Source organism: Macaca mulatta, chromosome 13 (assembly GCF_049350105.2).
Source record: "Macaca mulatta isolate MMU2019108-1 chromosome 13, T2T-MMU8v2.0, whole genome shotgun sequence".
Taxonomy (NCBI): Eukaryota; Metazoa; Chordata; class Mammalia; order Primates; family Cercopithecidae; genus Macaca; species Macaca mulatta.
The window spans coordinates 62278284-62296322 of NC_133418.1; the positions used below are offsets into that span (position 1 = coordinate 62278284).

At 45.7% G+C, this 18039-nt stretch overlaps 1 long non-coding RNA gene across 1 annotated transcript in view; it reads right to left on the reverse strand.

Moving 5' to 3' along the window:
* The window catches only part of LOC106992984 (uncharacterized), a 290767-nt gene that overhangs the window by 56486 nt on the left and 216242 nt on the right, over window positions 1-18039 (reverse strand). The window contains exons 6-12 of the long non-coding RNA XR_013402766.1: window positions 16848-16919; window positions 4964-5153; window positions 4588-4653; window positions 3471-3568; window positions 2345-2473; window positions 2178-2261; window positions 898-1049 (exon numbers count right to left, since the gene is read on the reverse strand). This is a non-coding gene — a long non-coding RNA (uncharacterized LOC106992984). The remainder of the gene's footprint in view (window positions 1-897; window positions 1050-2177; window positions 2262-2344; window positions 2474-3470; window positions 3569-4587; window positions 4654-4963; window positions 5154-16847; window positions 16920-18039) is intronic.

Here is an 18039-nt window from a genome sequence, read left to right on the forward strand (position 1 = left end):
CTCCACCCTGACCTTCTCAGGGTACAGGACTTCCAGGAGATTCCAGCAGCTGGTAAATACAGCCAGTGGCAGGGTGCCTGGGCAACCGATACCTGGGCGGGGAGCATGCACACACAGCATGCCAAGCTGCATGGGGGCATGGACTTCAGTCCTCTTGGCAGCGAGGATCACCAGAGCTTTAGGCCTGTCTCACACCCATTCACATCTAAAGACAGAAGAAATAGGCTGTTCTGGTCAGTCTCACTGTCCAGTCCCTTCTACCACGCTGTCTCCCAGAGTGTCCCAAAGGCTCCTCTGCTGCTCTTCCTCTCTGTTGCTGGCCTCCACCTGTTCCTTGAACACACCACACACAACCCTGCCGCAGGGCATCAACACCATCCAGAAGCCTCTTCCCCTGAGGACCACATGGCTCTCCCTCAACATCTTCTCAAGGAAGCCTTCCTTCACCACCTTTTAAAGACTATTATCACATACATGTGCATACACAAAACCCTATTTATCCCCTTTATCTGATTGTTCTTCATAGAGCATATCAACTCAGATACTCTGTAATTTATCCAGTCTATCTCCTGATTAGACTGTGAAGTACACGAGGGAAGGGATTTGCCTTTAGGTTTGCTATTGAATCCCTAGTGTCCCAAACAATGCCTAACCCATAGTAAAATGCAATACAATATATTACATACATGATGAATTAATAGCCAATTCTTCCTCGGGTTGGGGGACAAGCATAACATTCCCATGATGTAGACTGAGTAAGGGTCTGCTCTCCATGGGAAATGACGTGGCCTAGCATCGGGGGACTTTGCCTAGTTCAACTTGATCCTGATTGAATCATGCCTAATCCAAGTGTGGCACATGCTACTGACCACCAGCAGCCAACAGACCTATCCATACCTTCAAGGAAGGGGCACCTCTTTGCCACCTTGTGGGTTCCTAGATCATCCTCAGTGAGGGCCCTTATCTGGTAAGACAGGGGATCAGGCACATCTATTCCTTGAGACCTTGAGGGTAGCCAGGAAGCATACATGACATTCACAGCATCTTTTCTAGGAATGGTTTGAAAGGGAGGAGAAGAAAACAATCTAAATACCACTTGGTAAAGAAATGTTACATTGTTTTTAAAGACTCTGAGATTAGACAGTAAAGTTATGAAACTATATTGTAGACTATTGCATTCATTAATTTAGCTTATTTCAATTCAGGATTCTTTTCCACCAAGTAATTTCTTAATTCATCTATGTAGAAAAAAAGCTGATTTTCACATGCAGGTTTAGCACAGGGAGTGTTTTTGTTTATTTTTAAGAGACAGCGTCTCTCTCTCTCTCTCTGTCATCCAGGCTGGAGTGTAGTAGTACAATCACAGCTCACTGCAGCCTTGAACTCCTGGGCTCAAGTGATCCTCTCCTGCCTCAGCCTCCTGAGTAACTGAGACTAACAGGTATGTGCCACCATGCTTGGCTAACTTTTTTGTATTTTTTGTAGAGACAGTCTCGCTATGTTGCCCAGGCTGGTCTTGAACTCCTATTCTCAGGAGATCCTCCTGTCTCAGCCTCCCAAAGTGCAGGGATTACAGGAGTGAGCCACAGTGCCCAGCCAGGGAGAAGATTTTTAATCATACTCTTCAAGACATTAGTGACCCTGGCCACAGTTCATTGTGTTTTACCAGGCTCTTCTCCCATTTACTACAAAGGAAGGGAAAACTGATCATGATCTTGTTTGACACTCTAGTTTTAACACTTTATGGGTATTTTCCCTTTATTTCAGGTACTTGAACTATAGTAGAACTATATATTTTCTCCCCCAAATGGAATAACCACAAATAACTCAAATTAACAGTTTTGAGACAGGGTCTCACTCCCATCATCTGGGCTAAAGTGCAGTGGAATGATCTTGGCTCACTGCAGCCTCTGCCTCCCGGGTTCAAGCAATTCTCCCACCTCGGCCTCCCAAGGAGCTGGGACTTACAGGTACATGCCACCATGCCCAGCTAATGTTTATGTACGTGTATTCTTAGTAGATATGGGGTTTCTTCACATTGCTAGGCTGGTCTCGAATTCCTGGGCTCAAGTGGTCCTCTCACCTCAGCCTCCCAAAGTGCTGAGATTACAGGCATGAGCCACCACACCTGGCCCAACGCATCTTGAATAAAACTACTAAACCTCGAGGACACTTACTTTTCCATTCCAGTTAGCTTGCCTTCATCATTTTAGAGTGAATAGCAGTTGTTTTTTGTTTGTTTGTTCGTTTTTTCCGAAGATCTGCAAGCAAGAATAGGGATTATGATGTTATAAGACTATCTTTGTTTGTTATTAGAACTAGCCAAGAGACAACACATTCCTACCAGCTGATTGTGGAGGCTGCCTTCGGATTGAGAATACTTTGGAGTGTTGCCAAAAAAGACCCAATGAACCGTGGCATCATGTAGACCACTGTTGCTTATCTCTGTTAGGAGTGGATTCTTCTGAAGAGACTTTAAGAACAAAAGTTAAAGGCAACTAATTCCAGGAAAGAACTACTGAGCGGACATTTAGTTACTGATCATTAAAGTCAAGTCAGGTCTTGACAAAAAGTAAAGGACCTTATTGTCTTCTGTTCCCACTTTTGGTTGTGTTCGACTACCTGTGTCATCTGTTGCCAACCTCCTTGTTAGTTATGAAAGAAATAGGAAGACTCATAATGCCAAAGCCCACATACTCCAGGATCTATAGCAATGTTACAGTGTTCATCATTGTATACTACTACATAACTACGTCATTATAGTTATGTCAAAGGCCTACAGGCTTGTATCTTTTTTTTTTTTTTTTTTTTTTTGCATTGCTATTAGTCTTTTAGTGGCTACAAAGGAGTCAAGTAGATGATCTAATTTATTTGATCTTGTTAGCCACTCGTTTTAAAATTTACATAATAATCCTGTGATGAATATGTTGGTATGAGTTTTCCAAAGTTATATATTTCTGGGATTTCTACAAGTGGGATCTCTGGTCTGAGAACCATTTGGTTTTGGCTCTTAATATGTCTACTGCATTGTTTTCCAAGAGGCATATCACAGTTCACAACCCTGTAAGCAATGTTTTCTCATCACCACTAACACTTTATAGATTGTATTATAGGCCATACCCATGCACTGTTTGAAACTTGTCATGTTAACTCATTTAATCTTCACAACCATTTCCCAAAAACAGGTCAACCACCAGTTCAGAGAAAGGGTAACGATGCTGGTGCTGGTGATAATGACAGTAATAGTGTTCCTCATCAGTTAGGTCTCGGTGAGTTAGAAACTTTAGAACTAAAACCTTGTTAAACTTACATGTGGGCCGAATATGGTGGCTCATGCCTGTAATCCCAGCACTTTGGGAGGTCGAGGCGGGTGATCACCTGACATCAGGATTTCAAGACCAGCCTGACCAACGTGGAGAAACCCCATCTCTACTAAAAATACAAAATTAGCCAGCCGTGGTGGTGCATACCTGTAATCCCAGCTACTCGGGAGACTGAGGCAGGAGAGTCGCTTGAACCCAGGAGGCAGAGGTTGCGGTGAGCCAAGATTGTGCCATTGCACTCCAGCCTGGGCAACAAGAGTGAAACTCCATCTCAAAACAAACAAACAAACAAAAACAAACAAACAGACAAAAAACCTTACATGTGGACTCTATAGAGCTAAGAAAACAAATTTAAAACGGAGATTTTGTCCAAAACCCTATTAGGGACTCATCTGAGACTAGAATCTAATCACCTCAATCCCAGCCTGTTACCCCCACCCCAAGTCCCGTTGCCCCTTAGTAATGTTCCTGGATCCCTGGTAGAAGACAGATCAGCAAGTCAAGGTGTAAAGAACAGTTTCCCACCTGGGAAAAAAACAAAAGCCAGGAGTGTGTGTGTGCACGTGTGTGTACACATGCCTGTGCGGGGGCAGGAACTGACATGCCCACAAGGGACTGCTGACCTTGTCACAAGAACAAGAGTCCAACAGCACACAGTCCAACCCTCAACTTACCTTGTGCTTCATTTCCCTTACCACAGATTCGAACACTTTGGAAGATTCAACGCTCAGACTCTTTGAGATGCTCTGACTTAACCATCACTGTCACTAAGACATTTGTGGAAGACAGGGAGAAAAAAAAAAGCCCCACCAACAAAGCATCCCAATAGTGCTTCAGTATCACATGCCCCCCGTTGGGATTTTTACCCTCAAACTGACCTCAATGCAAGATGAGAACGTGCTTTATGTTTAAGTTTATACTGGACTTGGGAATGGATTATGGAGACAATGGCCCCTGGGTAATGCTGTGATTCAGATTAAGCCTGAGAAATACAAAACCTTAGACATAATACACTAAAAATGACTAAAAACATATTGAATTTGTGCGTTTGTAAAGTTGGGAGAGTATATAGCTTGAAATCTGGATCAAAAAGGTTGATTTCGTCCATTTCCTGACATGACCAGTCAAAGAGCATACTTTGCATCCTCAATACACACCTGCTTTCTGCCATGAGTTTAAGATGGGTTTAGGGAATTCATTAGGTCTCTAAATGTGATCAACAGATTGGGAATGTATCTGGTATTCTCCAGTAAAGAAATCTTACCTCCTGGATCATGTTGGAATGCTAGAACGGAGCCATTTCCAGGAAGTGAGGAAAATGTTGTTGCATCTACATTGGGAAACAGGAGAAAGGGAAAGAGAAGTTAGTTTTGCTTGCCTATAGTGTCTTAAACTTAGTTCAGACATTGATCATGATTGTAGTAGTAAATACATGAAGCATATTTAGCTCACATTCTGTGCTAAGATGCTGATGTTCAATATGCTGCCTATAAACTGGTTAATCTTCACAACCCTATGAGGTGCTATCATTTCCATTTTGCAGAGACTAGACTGAGATGTTACCCAAGGTCACATAGCTAGAAAGCTGCAGAGCCTGTATGTGGCTCCAGACTCCACTTTTAACTACAATACTACAATACCTTGTAAGACTGCGTGAGTGCCTGGCTTCCTTCATTCTCAACCTCAGTCACCTCTGCTGTAAAATGGAGATCCTATCACCAATTTCAGGACTCCTGAGGGATTCACAGTGGAACATTTGTGAGCAGCCGTGTCTTTATATCGTGAGGTCTCAACTGGCATTCACTCTCTCCCATGAGGAAAGGTTTATTTCTGAGAAAAAACAGAATCATAGAAATATGATGACAGAGGCGGATGGGACCTGAGGAATCACCCATGGCAACCACTCTTTCTCTCTACACTTGGAAGGGTCAAATCCCTTCTTCAGCTTCTTTGGTCACTTAGAGGAGTGAGTATACCACCTACAATGCAGTCCAATTCATCTCACTACAGAGGTCAATTCCTTACCAGTAAGAAGAAAACTTCTGACACCTCTTCAAATACTTAGAGCAGCTACCAAGTAATCCCTTCCAACTCCCAAGACTCCCAACTCCCCCGGTAACCCTCCTTAGGTTCCAGCTTGACAAAGCTGCCTTCCAAGTATGGTACTTGGAACAGTTGTATCAGGTAGGATGTGACTATGCCAAAATAAAGGGGTACTTACCCCTCCCTTGACCTGCTGCTTCTACTCCTATTAAGGCAACCCCAGGTTGTATTCCCCAAGTAATTCTGAAACACCCATGCCTACAATACCAGATCCCAGCTCCTAATCTCAAATTACCATCCATCCTCCAAAGCTGCCTCTTGATACTACAGTGGCTAAAAAGGGCTTTTTCTGAAATAAACCAAGACAATTTCTCTCAGCTGTAACAGGAGAACAAGGCTAGGAAAGCCTGCTTTTGTGGCCTTCAAGCCCACGAAATGATTAAAAGTCTGACATCAGTTTGAACTGAAGGCCTAATGGCCAACACAGTCAACTCCTGTTGCTGATTCTGAAACTGTTCAAATACTTCCAGCTCTTTCCCCTATAGATATAAGAAAATTGTCCTTCACAACTCTCGTGTTTGGGCATGGTTGTGAAATCACTTTCAGCCAGTGACTATCATTTCTGTCCAGAGCATCTAACTGCCAGTGCAAAGACCCCCCAGCGTGCTTCCCCTCAGGCCAGGTAACATAACCGTCAGGCTGGTGCCCAGGGGACTGCAATGAGCAGAGCCCACCCACTGCACACATGGACTGTGGCCCGAGTGAGAAGGCTGGGTTGCTCTTGAAACCACATTATAACTTAGCATATGCTGACACAACTCCATTATTAAACTCCAGAAAAGTGGCCAGTTGCAGTGGCTCATGCCTGTAAACTCAGCACTTTAGGAGGCTGAAGCAGGAAGATCAATTGAGGCCAGGAGTTTGAGACCACCCTGGGTAACATAGGGAGACCTCATCTCTGCAATTTTTTAAATTATTAGCCAGCCATGGTGGTGTGGGCCTGTAGTCTCAGCTACTTGGGAGGCTGAGGTGGAAGGATCACTTGAGCCCAGGAGTTTGAGACTGCAGTGAGCTGTGATTATGCCACTGTACTCCAGCCTGAGTGACAGAATGAGACCCTGTCTCTAAAATAAATATATGAACTCCAGAAAGAAGTGGGAGTCTCCCCTAGATCCCTCCAGAGCTCCCAGTATCTCTTAAGAGCTTACACTTACCCAACACTTTTTATTCCCTTTTTTCTGATTGGGCTTAACAACTTTATTTGAAATGAAAATATTTAGGATTACAAAGGCTCAACAATTATCTGATGAACCAGCAAGAAGACCTCATCCGACTCACAAGTTCCTAGACAACCATGTTTCTAGAAGCTATAGTAAGGACAGGGGCTATTCTCGTCTTCACAAGCCACTGCTGCCTAACGTGTAAGTTTGGGAACTCAGCTGGGGAGAGTGATCGAAGGGAGGGAGAAAGATACACTCCAGATAAACTAAGCTTTTGAGCAGCCCTGCCATCAAGTTCATGGTTTTCCCTGGGAACAGCTTTCCGCTGAGTGAAACTGGTTCGTTCCAGCCTGAGGCCCGAGAATGAGAAATTCCCCGCAAAAGCTGAAGCATAGAAGTGCAGTCATTGCTCCCATAGGAGGCATGGCCAGAAACAAATAGTGGTGACTTATTTAGAAAGTTACTAAGTTGCTACTTTTGTGGTTTTTGCTCTCCACGGCATAGGAAACTGACTCCCTACCAAGCGCCCAGCAGATACAGAACATCCAGGTCACAATGGCAGGGCTTGCCAGGCTTTTCAATGGTCGCGTAGGTGCAGGAACTCCCACCTCTCCCCAAAACTCAAGGGGGGCCCAGGATATGCATTTACTTATCTGGAGCAGAGTCAACTTCATGGGCTCCACTAGCCTTCTTAACCTACCAACTTCAGAACATGAGTACTGAGGGGAAAAGTTTAACGTAATCCTTACAGGATTCTAAAACCCAGTATTTTGGCAGAGTGGGGGTACAGCAGTCAAAAGACAGGGAGAAACCTACCCAATTTCCTGTATGGCATTTGGGAGGGAGTATCTGCCAGTCATTACCCCAGTGGAGCTCCACTGATGCAAATAGAGAAACAAAGCCTCTAGAACTGAGAAAATACCTCTAGAGCATTCTTTAAGACCCTTCTCAAAGCCCTCCCTCACCAGGATTCCATGAAGACTGAAGTCACAAGCAAATATTCAGTTGAGTTGTATTTCCTGAAGTGCCTCATAGGAAGATACTAGAAGAAGAGGTAACATTCATTCAACAGCTTTATGCTATGTGCCAAGTCCCTTGCTGGTTCCTGAGGATACACCAGGGAAAAGTCAGATGGCAAGGAACCTGTCCTCATGACACTTGCATTCCACTGAGAGAGACAAGAAAAGTCACCAACGGCTGGTCACGGTGGCCTACACCCATAATCCTAGCACTTCAGGAGGCCAAAATGGGTGGATTGTTTCAGTACAGGGGTTCAAGACCAGCCTGGGTAACGTGGTGAAACCCCATCTCTACTAAAAATACAAAAATTAGTCAGGTGTGGTGGCGTGCACCTGTTGTCCCAGCTACTTGGGAGGCTGAAGTGGGAAGATCACTTGAGCCCAGGATATCAAGGCTGCAGTGAACCATGATCACACCACTGCACTCCAACCTGGGTGACAGAGGGAGACCCTTTCTTAAAAAGAGTCGCTGACAGCAGTAAGTGCTCTGAAAGAATGGAAGAGGATGATGTGGTAGTGACTGTTGGTGGCATCTGAGCAGAGACCTGAAGGATGAAAAAGACTGGACAAGAGAAGAGCTACTAACAAGTTAGGTGATCTGGGAAGCTAGATGTAGTGAGGGTCACAAGTAAGTTTTGATGAAGGGAAGACAAGGACAAACTTCAGTCTGAATTCTCCTAGGCCTGCCACAATGCAAGACAGCACTGAAAACAATTTGAAGTATCAGCACTTGGTGATATGGTTTGGATCTGTGTCCCTGCCCAGATGTCATGTTGACATGTAAATCCCCAGTGTTGCAGGTGGGGCCTGGTGGGAGGCGATCAGATCATGGGGGCAGGTTTCTCATGAATGGTTTAGCACCATCCCCTTAGTGCCATCCTTGAGATAGTGAGTGAATTCGCTTGAGATCTGGTCGTTTAAGTGTATGGCACCTCTCCTCAACCCCCAATTCTCTCTGGCTCCTGCCGTTATTATCTGATGTGCCTGCCCCTGCTTCACCTTCTGCCACGAGTAAAAGCTTCCCAAGGCCTCTCTAGAAGCTGAGCAGATAGATGCCAACACCATACTTCCTATAAAGCCTGCAGAACTGCAAGCCAGCCAATTAAACCTCTTATCAATTACTGAGTCTCAGTGATTTTTTGTGTTTGTTTTTTATTTTTTGAGACAGGGCCTCACTCTGTCACCTAGGCTAGAGTGCAGTGATGCAGTGTTGGCTCATTGCAGCCTCAACCTCCTGGCCTCAAGCAATTCTCCCACCTCAGCCTCCCTAGTAGCTGGGACTACAGGCATGTGCCACCACACCTGGCTAATTTTTATAATATTCGTGAAAACAGGGTTTTACCATGTTGCCCGGGCTGGTTTCAAATTCCTGGGCTCAAGTGATCCTCCTGCCTTGGCCTCCCAAAGTGCTGGGATTACAGGTGTGAGCCACTGTGCCCAGACAGGTATTTGTTGTGTTGCTTTATAGCAACACAAGAACAGCCTTATGCACTTAGGTAACCTTTCCACATTCATGCTTAACAGCATGCCAGTTCCTTGTGTCCAGGCCTTCCCACTGGCCATTGCCCGTACCTGAGGTTGAGATGAGAAGGCCATTAATGGTCGTGATCTTCAGTCCCCTCCCCAGCAGGGAGATGAAGCACCGTGAATTTATGCCCCATGTCCTGGTCTTCCTGAATCTCTGGTGCTGGGACAAGGGTATGGCCTCCAACAGTGCCTGCTGAGGGATTATCTGTGGCCCAGTGGGGAGGTTCGAAAGCCAGAGAGCAGCCTGGTGCTCAGCACTCTCACTCTTCAAACCCAAGAGTTTGGCCTAGCTGCTGCCAGCAGGTGGAGGGTTCTAGGCGGTTTGGTGCTCAATACTGCCTTCCTGAGCACTTTCCAAATCCAGGGGCTCCTCTTGGAGAGATCTGATCTCCCAGAGGGCAGGTGAGGAGTCCAGGCTTTCTCTTTTGGTCACCCCCTCCCACGTCTGAGCCACTTTTCCATCCCTCTCTTCAAGGGCAACTCTGGACCCCAGCACTCTCTCCTGATTATGTGTAAAGAGCAGAGAGCAGAATGGAGGGCCATTCTGAAGGGGCTGGCAGCAGATGATTCACCAAGCCATCCTGCATGGGTTTAGCCTTTGGTCTGGGGAAAGCAGTAGTGAGCAGGGTTTTTGTTAGACCTTATACTCCATCCCATGTCTTGCTTAACTGCAGCCTTGGGGCTATTAAGGTTTCATCCATTAACAAAGGATCTTCTTTTCCAGTGGGTAGAAGGAAGAGAGGGATCAGATGCTGTGGGTCTCCCCTCTATCCTCTGAGGCTTCCTCATTCCCCATTTGAGAGGGCCCCCCAGCCTCTGCCCTTCTGTTTCCCACATGGGTGACACTTGGATCTGAGATGGTTCCTAATGGAAACTCTGGAGCCAGAACAGAGAGAAGCTGCTCATACCAAAGCTCATGGGGGATTCTCTCTTGGCCTCAGCAAAGGCACAGTACTGGCCTCGGAATGCAGCGCTGGTGGGTCTTGAGGTCAATCTCATGGAAAGCAGCACCACGTTGACAGCCAGTGGCCCTGAAGGAAACATCTGACTTCCCCAGTGTCCACATGCATGTGAGACCTTCCTCTCCACAGTTGGGGAAACCCCATGGAAGAGCTTGTCCTGGCCCTCGGCACAGTCCTCATGGCCATCAAACCCTTGGATGTAAATGACAATGTTTCTCGCCCATCCCAGATGACCCAGTTGTACCAGATGTTTGGCAGGCGGCTGAATCGATTCCGTGGCAGCTCCCCTAATGGATCCTTCAAAACCACATGGCACCTTCTGATTGGAACATACACTACCCTGAGGTTTTGTCTCATCTCAGTGGGTAAAGGATGGAAGAGACAGGAGAAAGATGAAGGAACCAGGTTAGTACAAGGCTCAGTTGAGTCACAGAAGGGCACAATAAATGCCACCTATTTAACCCCAAGTTAGCATAAGACTCGCCTTAAGTTACACTTATGGAACAGAGCTGCTGGCTTCTCAGAAGGTGGTCAGCTCATGTCACCAGCCCTACAGGCTTCTCTTCTACTTCCCCATAATTCCTCCCTTCTCTGGTTGCCCTCAGTACCCTGCAAATACTTGTATCCTGAAAGTTGTCATGCATGGCATTAGTCATGCTGTATTTGGCTGTCATTAGTTTGTCTCTAACCCTCCACTTCTTGATGGCAGGGACTGGCTCTTGTCTCCCACTTGCCAACAAGCACCTTCAAGTGCCTGCTGGATGGAGAGTGATCTTACAGCCTCTCCAGCCTCTGCTCCAGAACACAGGGGCAGAGATCTCAGGGGCCAAGATCTCATTTCCTTCACTGACCCAGACCTGGGAAGGTGATAAGAGGAGCAAGCTAATCCAACCCATGGCTTATCAGCAAGCAGGAAAATAAGTGACACTTGGAACACATGGCAAGGTCCCCAACAGGCTCTTAAGGGGCCTTCTGCCATCCTGATGCAGAGCTTTCAGAGGGTGGTGTGTAGGTCAATAGAGACCCCCTCATCCATCTATCATTTGCCATCCTTCTTAACCCTCCCCCATCTGAGTTATCTGAAGCCTCTCACCTTGGCTTTCAGTGCTACTAATCCTGGCATTGGCAGCTTGGAGAGAACAGGCAAGGCCCACATCTAGGCTCTGTATGATCTCATCTCTGCCCTCCAGTGAGTACAGATCTCAACACTCCACGAAGGAATCCCCAGACATCAGATACAGTGCTGAATCAGAACACCATGAAGAAAGCTGTGCACAGCTTTAACTTCCTAAAGAGACTGAAAGTTTTATTCAATTCCCCTGCAGAAGACATAACTGCCAAGTTTAACCAGAGGTGAGAAGGAAAATAATGTAAGAGAGAACATCTACCTCTGGTACACAAAACGTTTTATTTGCAAACACGAGGTCTCTATGGACCCTCTCCCCACCTTACCCTCCAGAGAAAACCATGATGGGATTAGAACAGCAAGAACTTGCTAAGAGCCACATTGCCCTGAGGGTACTTCCAGACACTAAGCCCTGGGATGGCAGGAAAATGAGGACACAAATCTGGGACTCTTGCCCTGAGGAGAGCCCTGGAGGGCTGGTGTGCTTCTAGTTTGGTACTCACCAAACTACAAGCAAAAACAAGTCCTCTTCAAAGGAAAGCATGACAGTTTAGGCCTAGAGCTGGGATCTGCAAACTACAGCTCATGAAACAAATCCAGCTGCTGCCTGTTTTTCTTAACTACAGTTTTATTTCAATATGGTCATGCCATGTATATAAATGATGGAAGTTACTCTAATCTGCCCTGCTCAACACAGTAGCCACTAGACACGTGGCTATTGAGAACATGAAATGTGGCTAGTGCAACTGAGAAACTGAATTTCTAACTTCTGTTCTCATTTAAATAGCTAGTAGACAGTGTGAGGACTAACAATAATGATGCCATTTTACAACCTTGATGACTGTGTTCTCAGAAACCACCAAGTTGCCTCCTCTCTCTCGCTGTCTTCCTTTATATCTTCCAAACAGACAGTGCTGTATAGATTAAGATCAAGAGTAAAGCATTTTTAGCAAAAAACAACAAAAAACAATTTATATCCAAGGACTTACTAGAATTTTAAGATAAAGAAGATAGTTACATGAGAAATGTTTAAAGAAATAAAGAATATAATCAAAATAAAAAACACTACTAGGAATAGGCAGATTAGAAAATAAATGAACTTCTAGAAATGCAAAATTGAAATAAAGCTCAATGGATACCGATGCAGCAATTTACCTGAAATACATCAAAAATAAGATGAATATATAGATATGAAGTAAGTAAAATATGAATGGTAGAATGTAGGTAGTAGATATTGGTTGTTCGTTGTAAAGGTCTTTCAACTTGGCCATACGTTTGAAATTTTGTGGTAAAATGTCAGAGAAAAGAAAAACTCATGAACCAACAAACTCACTCATAATTTAGTACAAAGACAAGGAGATAAAAACATGAAAGAAGAGATTTGAAGGCTCAAAGAAGAAAGTCTTAGATATCTTACTGGAGACCCAGAAAGAAAAAGCAGAAAAATGGAAGAAAGAGCAACATCTGATGGCTACGAGTTTTCTAGAACTGACAAACAACATGAATCCACAGATCTAGGATGTACAATGTAGTATTAAAGATGGCCATAAAAACTTCCCTATACCACCCCTTGCGGGGTAGTGTCTAATCCTTCTCCCCTTGTATCTGGAATGGCCTCAGCAACTTGCTTAATAAATAGGACCTAAAAGTCATGCTGTAAGACTCCCCAGGCTAAGTCAGAAGCAGCCTTAGTTTCCATCTTTGTCTCTGGTTCTGGGGAAAGCCAGAGGCCTTGTAAGAAATCTGACTAGATTGTCGGCCGGGCGCGGTGGCTCAAGCCTGTAATCCCAGCACTTTGGGAGGCGAGGTGGGCGGATCACGAGGTCAGGAAATCGAGACCACCCTGGCTAACACGGTGAAACCCCATCTCTACTAAAAATACAAAAAATAAATTAGCCGGGCGAGGTGGCGGGCGCCTGTAGTCCCAGCTACTCGGGAGGCTGAGGCAGGAGAATGGCGTGAACCCGGGAGGCGGAGCTTGCAGTGAGCTGAGATCCTGCCACTGCACTCCAGCCTAGGCGACAGAGAGAGACTCCGTCTCAAAAAAAAGGAATCTGACTAGATAAATCTCAAGACTGTGTAAAAGGAAGAGGGACACATCTGAGTCCAGCCTCCCAGCTGTCCCCACTGATGTTCATGTTGTAAACGCATGTGAGCAAAGCTATCTTGAACCTTCCAGACCCGCCCAGATTTCAGCTAAATACCACCAAGATACTGCAGCCAATCTCATGTGGGGTGGAAGAATTGCCCAGCTGATACTTGCTTAAATTTCTGATTCACAAAAGAGGTAATAAAATGGTTATTTCTTTAAGCCACTAAGTTTTGGGGCAGTTTGCTATCCAACAATAAATACCCAGAAATTAGTATGCTCAAGCAAAATTTAAAATAAAAAAGGAATTGACACAGACATAAGGAAATTTCAAAACTTTAAAAAGATCTTAAAATAAAGTCAGAGACAGGATTGATCACCTTGAAGAAATGTCACTTAGGTTGCGTAGCCACAACAGAAACAAGAGACAGTGGAATAATTTCTGGCAGATGTTGAGAGAAAAAGTTTTCAACTTAGAATCATGTACCCAATATAACTATAATGAGGCTGGGCATGGTGGTTCACACCTGTAATCCCAGCACTTTACGAGGCCAAGGCAGTTGGATCAGCTGAAGTCAGGAGTTCAAGATCAGCCTGGCCAACATGGTGATACACCGTCTCTGCTGAAAATACAAAAAGTAGCTGGCGTGATGGCAGGTACCTGTAATTCTAGTTACTCGGGAAGTTGAGGCAGGAGAATTGCTTGAACCCAGGAGGTGGAAGTTGCAGTGAGCCAAAATTGTGCCACTGCACTCCAGCCTGGGTGACAGAGCAAGACTGTCTCAAAACAAACAAAAACTATAAAGAAAGAGGGTGAAAGACACTAGATAAATAAAATCAGAGTCTACCTTCAAGAAACTGTAATGAAACTTCCAAAGTTCATTTAGAGAAGGATGGTTTGAAATACAGAGAAGGATGCGGACAAATACAATACTAAGCTTTTCTTACAGATAAGAAAAAAAGCAGTACCCACCAGTGTAGTTCTGGAGTGTCAAAGTCTCCAGAGAGGATTCACCCTCTTCCCAGGGGACAGATGGGTAGAACAGCAGGAGCCCCCACAGCATGGGTCCTTTTCCCAGGGGGGGTTCTCTGGAAAGCTAGGAAGAGAACCTGGCAGATCCCAGGTGAAGTCTTCCCATACCTGTTCCAGGGAATGGGTGGATTTCCAGATCTTAGCTTCCTTTAGAGCAGCCCCTTTGGAGGGTGAGTGGCCATGTCAGTATGCTCTTCAAGGGACTCCCCAGAGGAGGTCACTGCCCAGCCAGTTTACAGTTCCACGACCAATGCAGCAGCCACATGCGGTAGCACATGTCTTTGGCCCTGAAGGAGCTTCACATCCAGGGGAGGGTCCCAGAATGTGAGAAAGCCAGAACCCAGGAATTAACCCAAGAGCAAAGGGATGCAGTGCATCACCCAGTCTTCCTCCTTCAAGGAGGCTGCTCCTTCTGTGCTGCCTCTGCTGTATGAAGTAGCTGGGAACAGTTTCCCACTCGACCTCAAGTCGTGAGGACCAGCTATTGTCCCACTAGGAACGGCTTCCTTGGGCCCAGGCCAGGAAGTACTCACTAGACTTCTAGATGCCAGCTCCATTTCACCCTGGCTTCAGGAGGGAGCCAGAGAAGCCACTGAGCTCTGCAGAAGGCACTCCATGTCAGTCTGCAGAAAGCTTGGATCGCAGCTCCCAAGGAGTTCAGCAGAGAGGCTGCCAGCAGCCTCTCTCTCTCCTTGACTGAACAAGCCCTGGGGAATGGCTGGACTTAAAGAGCTGAGGGAAGGTTCTACCTCCCCTCTAGTCTCAAATAGGTTCACAGTTGCCTTCAGATGTCCTGACAGCAACCATGAAGCTATTGTAGACATTCCCATGGTCCCCTCTAGTGTTCCGGGTTCTCTGTGGTAGGCAGAGGGTGGGAACACCAGTGTAGGTTAGGAAACATATTGGAGGGCAGTTGTGGCTACAGGAGCTTGTTGAGGGGCCATTGTCAGCATCACACTGGCCAGGTTCTCCAGCGATTCTGTGGCCAGCCCATTTGGACTCCAAGAAGTGTGTGTTGAGTCTCTTCCTGTAAAATTCTCATGTTGCTTTGAGGAGACACCCTCTGAGATCACACCATGGGGCAGGCCAGCTGTCTGTCCTGGCTGAGGATAAGGCCATCCAAGGGAGAAGATATGACTTCACCTCAGAGGTAGCCACTCAAAGGCCTTGGGAGAGAGCAAGAGGTATTAACGCTTTGCCACCCAGAGATGCATCTGCCAAGGTAACTCTTGCCTCACTGGAGATGAGCTTGGCTCTTGAGTAAGCAAGCCCCTTGATGGTAGAATTTGGGATGTCTGTAGGAATTCACCAAAGCCAAGTCAGTCAGAGAGCACTCAGCTTGGAACATAGCAAGAGCAGAACTGGAGATAGGAGAAAGATGTGTGGTAACAGAAATAGAATCTGGCCTGCCTTCCAGAGACAATCAGGCCTCAGTGGCCAAGCCTGCCCCAGGCTTTCCCCATGGGAAACATGGCGTGTCATCAGGCAAGACGCTTATCTGTATAGGAAGCTGCTTGTACGCTCCGGGAAGTTTTCCACTCCCTGAGAGGGGCTGAGAGAAAGCAGCTCCCTTTCCCAAGATGTCATTCTTTCCCATAAGCCCAAATCTGAGTGGTTAATTGAATTAGAATTAGAATTAGAATTAGAATTAGAATTACAGGTACCTGTCATCATGCCTGGTGAGTCCACAGAGGCTGGCCCATCTTCTGAAGTGTTCCCCGGCCTTCCCCATTCTACAAGTGAGGACCAAGCTGCCAGTTTGGGTCACCATGGAGCTTGTTATGGAACTTGCAATGCTGGAAGGGACCTCTCTGCTGCCTGAGGCCCAGGCAAAAGTACTTTTTTCTGGGTTTTCTGACCACCTTGTATCAAAGACTGATGTTTCTACAGAGGTTGAGGAAGAGGCTATTTTCAAAAATCTATCTCACTTGTTTCTGGCAACTTGGTGGCCAGGATGCTGCCTGCTGTGGGCTTGCTAAATAACATGAGAGACTGGCTAAACCACATGGGGCACCGAAGTTCCTGAGATCCCAAGTCTCTTCTCCATTTGGGTTTTTGGACCAGTGATACTTTTAACAGTAGGTTTGGAGGTGACTCTTTGAAATGGAACGGGAGATTTTGTAATACAGGACTTCATGATCTTTTCCCTGGAATCCACTCTAGGATCCCAGAAGACACAATGCTTCCCCCTGCAGTGCTTTATCTCCACGTCAAGCATAGTTCTTAGCTAGCAAGACCACATGCACAGCCAGAGCCTGGGTGGCAGAAACGTGTACTCTCTTGTTTTAACAGGCATGGAAAGAACATGGGGTCATGTTCTTTCTACCACAGGGGAGACGCGCTGAAACATGATCTTGTCAGGGTTTGCCTCACAGTCATTGATTCCTGGGGCCCTAAAGCCACAGGCATAAATAACAACACGGCTTTGGGGGCCAGCTCAGATGGCCCAGTTGTACCAGATGTTCCAAGGAAACCAACTTCACATCATCACGATAGAGAACTCACCCATCTTGTCTCTCAGGACGACATGGCAGTATTTCACGGGGACAAAGATTTCTGTCCAAGAGAGTCTGAGTCCTGTAGGAAGAAAAGAACTGGGTGGAGGCACTGGGAAGAAAATCGGTTTATATGAGTGCTCTCAATAGCAAAGCTTCTAGTTTGCCCTTTGCATACATTTCCTATGCCTGGGCCAGAAAACAAGCATGTTCAAGTTGTTGAGGGGAAGGTATGAAGAAAGAGGCTTAAAATATAAAGCAAAAAGACATAACAAATGATTCATAGGATATGGTATTCCCTTCAGCTGACATTTAGGACCGGCTCCCTCAAAAGAGTGGGGGGAATGGGGTAGGACCTTGTAGGGGAAGAAAAATAATCCTTTCTACTCTTCATAATTCTTAACCAGGACTCCCTGTAACAGACACGTTAACAAGCAAAAACACAAACAGAAGTTTGATAATGTGTATATCTCCTGTATATATGGGAGATAACCCAGAGAAATGAGATTTCAAAGAAAAAGTTTAAACTTCAGGTTTAAATACCATCGGTTCTCTGAAATAAAGAAATAAGAGTATGGAAAAAGACCCTGTTAAGACCCGAAGACCAGGAAAAGCACCTTAGACAAAGGTAAGGTTGTTCTGCAGGTTTAAGTCATGCCTCCTCCATTAAGTGTCTGGTGATTTAGCCATCCTTCTCCTCCTAGGACAGAGAGGGAGACACTCTTACAGGTGGAGACTTCCCTTATTCATGTAACTTTCTCTTAAAATTGTAACTTTTCAGCCATATTTTTGTAGTGGCATATTTTGGTCTCCAACCACCTGAAGTCACTCACAGAGGGAAGTCGTCTTCATGGAAACCATTGAAAAGGTAGCTCTGGCACCTGCCGAGAATAGTATGTGGAGGGAGAACTTTCCCTCTGTCCTCTGAGGCTTTGATGACTGAGTCTATGAAACAAACTGGCAGTAGACAGATTAACAGTAAAAATAAGAATACAAATTTATTGTTTGCATGGGGACATCACATGAAAGAAAAGTGAATATCTCCCAAAACCTGGTGAGATCTAGAAGCATATTCACTCTCTTCATAGGGGAGGCTGGAGGGGAATGTAAGCAACTTAGGGAACTGTAAATGAGTTTTGGTGGGAAGTAAAATCCTAAGCCCCCCCACCTGACTGAATAGGCCGCCTCTCGCCAAGGGAACC